The sequence below is a fragment of the Elephas maximus genome, chromosome 22 (assembly GCF_024166365.1).
Source record: "Elephas maximus indicus isolate mEleMax1 chromosome 22, mEleMax1 primary haplotype, whole genome shotgun sequence".
Taxonomy (NCBI): domain Eukaryota; kingdom Metazoa; phylum Chordata; class Mammalia; order Proboscidea; family Elephantidae; genus Elephas; species Elephas maximus.
In genome coordinates this window covers 2,162,476-2,168,475 of record NC_064840.1, presented here as the reverse complement: position 1 = coordinate 2,168,475, position 6,000 = coordinate 2,162,476, and the positions used below count along the sequence as shown (strand labels likewise).

Sequence of the window (6,000 nt, the reverse complement as noted above, 5' to 3'; positions counted from 1 at the left end):
CACTTTCAGGACAGTGTCAGGGAACTGGCAGCCCCACCTGCCCTGCTCTTTTGAAGAGCTGACGATGCACATTTCACTTCCACTCCAATTGCATGACAGCCATCACCCAGGGAGTTCTTTTTCTTAAACCACCATCAAGGAACCCAGCTCTGGCCGTGGTGGAGGCGCCCCCTGGACTTCCAACACGTCCCCCACAACAGGACCAACACAGGAAACGCCCTGCATCCAGTTCCCACCGGAGGAGTGGCCAGGTTATGGAGCCACAGGGGCAGAAGGGCAGGCTCTTCTGGGCCACCCCTGGAGAGAGGCCTAGGCGCCCCACACACTGGCACCCCAGGGAGCCTGCGCCATTTGGGGGTCAGCATGCGGTTGTCCACATTCACACCTGGACGACACTCTGACTGTGCACCCCCGCACACTCACACACAAGGCAGGATCAGGAGGCAGAGGGTACACCTGCTTTGGGAGGATCCTGGGCAGAGATGCGCACCCAGACCAGGGGGCCGTCCACAGCAACAACGAGACACAGAGATGACGGAGCCACGCCAGGTCGGTGTCGCGCTCAGAGATGCCTTGGACAAAAACACTCCTGGGGGTGTAAGAATCCGGGGTATCCAGCTATCAACCATGTCAGCTGCCCGTGGGCCTCTTCCCACGAGGCCACGCCTGCCTGGTTCCCAACTGGTACCTACCCAACACCTCCTCCCCGGTGTAGAAGCCAGGGTCCCAGTCCTCCACAGGCCTGCTGAGCACTGCCCTCATCCCATGTAGCACCCCAGTCCTCTCAGAGCCCTTTGGGTCAAGTGCCATATCTATCCAGGTGACTGTTACTGGTTGACTTGTGTCCCCCCAAAACACCTGCAAAGCCCTAATCCCCACACCTGTGACTGTGCCCTTGCTGGAGGAAGGGCCCTTCTTTGCAGGTGTTAGCAGTTAATGAAATCACATTGGAGCAGGCTGGTCCCAGTCCTAATCCCTCTGAGTGGTGTCTTCCAAAGAGAAAGACAGACAGGGAGAGAAAGTCACACATAGGATGAGACAGCACACGGGGTGAGACGGCACATGAGGCTTGGCTAGCAGCGAAGGAACACCCAGGGCCACAGACAAGGAAGGACCCTGCCCCAGAGACCATGCCCTGAATTCCAACTCCCAGACAGCAGAACCAAGAGACAATGAGTGGCTGTTCTTTAAAGCCAGAGACCATGCCCTGAATTCCAACTCCCAGACAGCAGAACCGAGAGACAATGAGTGGCTGTTCTTTAAAGCCACCCCATCATGGAGCTTTGTTCCCGCGACACCAGGACACCAGGGCCGTGAGTGGACCTCCCGTTTGCCCAGAGTAGTCCCGGTTTACACTTGTCCTGCCAGCATCAGTATCAATAGTGCTGTTTGACTCTCAAATGAATTCTGGTTGGGATAAGTTATATGGTTGTCCTAATTACCATCCCCATTTTACACATGAGGAAATATGACCCTGATTTCGCTGTAGGGAGCAACGCCCCCAAACTGACTCAGCATGACGAAAGATGGGTGCACGCCCCAAGCTGCCAGAGTCGCCGATGTCCTCAACCTGGTCACAGTGGTAGCTGCAGGGACTGAGCCACAGAGGAAGGTGGGGTGAGAGAATTACAGGGATCCCCGACCACCTGCAGCAGCTGCGCCTCAAGTCGTGAACCCCTGGCCTTCCCAGTCATGTGCTCCATGTAGGCTACCACAATGCTAAAGAGTCATGAATAACACATTATGGACAGAGAGGGACTGGGAGACCAAACAACCCTACTCTTGAGGCATCGGTGAGCAGCCCCTGAAACACTCCACTCTCCATGTCTGGGCTGGGGAGAAACTCTCTGGACCCTGGGGCCCACTCTGAACAAGCCCAGCTTTTCAAAGACATCCGACCAGCAGCCCCCAGTGGCCCAACTGGCCCCCAGTCTCCTTGGGGCAAGTTGCTGACTTCTAGTGTATTTGGAAGGCTGGGTGGAGCCAGAGGGCTGCAGACTGAGAGCTCCTCACCCCCCACCCCCACGCACCGGGTTGTACATGACTTGGCAGCCGCATTTGACTTCCAAACTCGGCCCAATCAGGGCCCTTTCTTGGGGTAACAATGCTTCATTTTCTCTCTCTTTGTGGAACAAGATCATCTCCTACCCCCTCCCTCTCAGCTAAGCGCATCATCAAATCTTAACTTCCTGCATCTGGGTGAGATAAATGGGGCTTGGCAGGAACGGGCTGCCAACCAGCATTCATCTCCCTCCCCTCCAAAGGCTTAGGACACCAGCCAGTAGTTTTCTCTCTGAAGGGAAGCAGCAGAGATGAGGTACAGTGAGTCACAGGAAGCCTGCGTGGCTGCTCGCAGCTACCAGGCCACAGCAATGGAGTGAAGGCAACAGAATGGGTCACAAAAACAAATTATCAGGTGACAAGGCAAGAGAAAATTAAGACTGTTTTTCTGAGCATCGCTGGAAACAGGCGGAGTATCTTGATAACAATAAGCTCCCAAGACCCATATGAAGCCCCGTGGGCTTCGCTGCCTCAACTGAGGACACACTTGAGTTTTAGGACAGTCCTATTTGGTCGTGGAAGCACTAGCCGCTGGAACAAACAGACCTCCGCATTGCAGGAGTGTTGGGGTGGAGCTGTGCACCCCAAAAGACACGTGGAAGTCCAAACCCCGCACCTGTGAATGTGAACTTATTTAGAAATAGGGTTTTTTTTTTGCAGATGTTAGCAGTTAACGTGAGGTCCTATGGGAGGAGGGCGGGACCTAATGCTAATCCCGTCTGGGTGGCATCTTATAAAAGAGAAGGACAGACAGAGAAACAGAGTCACACACGGGGAAGATGCTTGTAGACGGGTCCTCACGTGAGAATCAGAAAGCAAACATGCTGTGAGACGCTACTTGTCTTCCTTTCCTAGAGCTGCCGTGAAGACATACCTGAAAGTGGGTGGCTTTAAAGAACAGAAGTGTAGTTTCGCACAGTGCTGGAGGCGAAAGTCTGAATTCAGGGCATCGGAAGGCCTGTTCTTTCTCTCTGTTGGCTCCAGGGGAAGATCTTCCTGTCTCTTCCAGCTTCTGTAGCCCCATCACCAAGGAGGGCTGCCTCTTGTCCCCACAAGATAGACAAATGGTCATGAATGAGGGAATATCCACCAGTCTCTAACAAAAGCACAGTTAAAATTTATTTAAAAATAAAGTAAGACAAAAATCTTAAACTCCTACAAAGTTTTTTACCTGCGCTCCATTTAAAATGGCATGTCCGGCTTCAAATGCTCCTCCAGGCTGCAAGGGAAGTTGAGTCCTACGTAAGCCATGTGACAACGGGCTCAAGCGCAGGGTCCTCGCCCCTCCGAGTTCCTGTTGGGAATGTGGAAATGCGCCTCATAGTGTGGCTGGCGACTCAAAGGAGCTGCAGTGCAAATGACACAAAGGATCGATAAGCAGCGTGATCTGACATTTTCTCCAGTCTGGCTCGAGGGCAAGGCCCTCAAGCCAGAGAAGCTATTTACATCCTGAGAGGTCCTCAACAGAAACATTCACACCATTGCATGGGACGAGGGTCTGGTGGTTACTGGTTAAGAGCTATGGCTGCTAACCAAAAGGTCGGCAGTTCAAATCCACCACTGCTCCTTGGAAACCCTACGGGGCAGTTCTACTCTGTCCTGTAGGGTCGCTATGAGTTGGAATCGACTCAACAACAATGGGCTTTTTTTAAGGGTCTGGGTGGAGCCCTGATGGTGCAGTGGTTAAGACCTCAGGCTGCTAACCAAAAGGTCAGCAGTTGGAATCCACCACCCACGCCTTGGAAACCCTATGGGGCAGTTCTACTCTGTCCTATAGGATCGCTAGGATTCAGAATCGGCTCAATGGCAACAGGTTTGGTTTGGCTTTTGATTAGGGTCTGGGTGGATGTCATCAGTCAATTCCAACTCACAGTGACTCCACGTGACAGAGCAGAACTGCTCCATGGGGTTTTCTAGGCTGTAATCTTTATGGGAGCAGATCGCCAAGTCCTTCTCCCGAGGAGCCACTGGGTAGGTTTGAACCACTGACGTTTTGGTTAGCAGCGGAGCATTTCACGGTTGCACTGCCAGGGCTCCTTCTGGTTGTTAGAGACTAACAAACATCCCGGGCTGTTTGCTCTTCATTACAAATAAACTGCTGGAGGCTGGGGCTGGGAGCCTCAGAAGTGGGGAAGAGTAAGTGAGGGAGAGAAAGTGAGGGAGAGGGTGGGGTCTTGAAGAACAAGGACCCTTCAAGGTCAGGACAAAGTGACGGAGCTTGGCAAAGAAGGCAGGGAGAGTGCCAGGTAAGAATAAAAGGTGCTGGAGCACTTGGCTGCTAATCGAAAGGTCAGGTTCAAACCCACCAGCCGTTCCACGGGAGACAGATATGGCGGTCTGCTTTCATAAAGATTTACAGCCTTGGAAACTCTACGGGGTAGTTCCATTCTGTCCTATAGGGTGGCTTTGAGTCGGAAATGACTGGACAGCAATGGGTTCAATTTAGTTTTGGAGGGGATATGAGCCCTGGTGGTGCAGGGGTTGAACGCTTGGGCAGCACCTGTCCAAAAGGTGGGTGGTTTGAACCTACCAGCCGCTCCACAGGAGAAAGACGTGGCATTCTGCTTCCATAAACATTACACCTAGATCAATTGACATAACATAGTTCATAAAGAAAATGTTCTACATTCCACTTTGGTAAGTAGCATCTAGGGTTTTAAAAGCTTGCTAGCTTCTATCTAAGATACATCTATTGGTCCCATCCCAACCAGAGCAAGGGAGAATGAAGAAAACCAAAGACACAAGGAAAATTTTAGTCCAAAGGACTAATGGACCACATGAACCAGAGACTCCATGAGCCTGAAACCAGGAGAACTAGATAGTTCCTGGCTACCACCAATGACCACTCAGACAGGGATCGCAGCAGAGAGTCCCACATAGAGCGGAAGAAAAATGTAGAACAGAATTCAAATTCACACCAGAAGACCAGACTTACTGGCCTGAGACACTGGAGGAACCCCCAAAACTATGGCCCCAGACACTCTGCTAACCCAGAAATGCAATCGTTCCTATAGCCTACCTTTCATACAAAGATTAGTCAGGTCTATAAAACAAAAAATCACACACGTGAGGAACATGCTTCTCTGGTCAAACAAATGGGCAGCTCCTGTCCAAAAGGAGGATGAGAAGGCAGGAAGGGACAGGAACTGGACAAATGGACACAGGGAACCCGGGATGGAAAGGAGGAGCGTGCTGTCCTGTTGTGGGGATTGCAAACAATGTCACAAAACGATATATGCATAGATTTTTGAAAGAGAAATTAACTTGAGCTGTAAACTTTCACCTAAAGCACAATTGAAAAAAAAAAAAGACTACAGCCTTGGAAACCCTATGGGGCAGCTGTACTCTGCCCTGTAGGGTGGCTCTGAGTCTCTGGCAATGGGTTTGGTTTGGAGGCAGGAGGGGTGGGGGGCGGGTAGTGTGTGAAGGCAGCAGCCGTGATGCAATGCTGCCACCACGTGTCCACAACAGGGAGTACCGCTACTAGCAGGCTTTCCATGTCCAACAAGCTTCACTCATGCCTGGAGCCCTGACGGTGCCCTGGTTAAGAGCTCTGGCAGCTAACCAAGAGGCTGGCAGTTTGAATCCACCAGCTGTTCCTTGGAAACTCTATGGGGCAGTTCTACTCTGTCCTATAGAGTCGCTATGAGTTGTAATCGGCTTGACGGCAACAGGTTTGGTTTTTTTTCCTCACTCATATCCAGATGGACCTTCTACCTGATTAGCTCTCTGGGTGGCACAAAGAAACATCACAGACTAAACCTGCAAGACTTAAACAAGAATCCAAAGCAGCAATGGGGACACAGCACACGGATGAACTGTTCCATCTTTCCTATATGACAACATTTGTTCTCATTTGCTGCTGTCATTGCATCGTAGCAACATGCAAGCCTCCACTACAGATGGGTGGCGGCCATGCACGAGGTGCACTGGCTGGGG

The 6,000-nt window shown here is 51.6% G+C and overlaps 1 long non-coding RNA gene across 1 annotated transcript in view; it reads right to left on the bottom strand.

The window, feature by feature from the left end:
- Window positions 1-577: 577 nt before the first annotated feature.
- Window positions 578-6,000, bottom strand: part of LOC126065779 (uncharacterized) — a 45,237-nt gene continuing 39,814 nt past the window's right edge. The window contains exons 2-3 of the long non-coding RNA XR_007514927.1: window positions 3,233-3,407; window positions 578-3,103 (exon numbers count right to left, since the gene is read on the bottom strand). This is a non-coding gene — a long non-coding RNA (uncharacterized LOC126065779). The remainder of the gene's footprint in view (window positions 3,104-3,232; window positions 3,408-6,000) is intronic.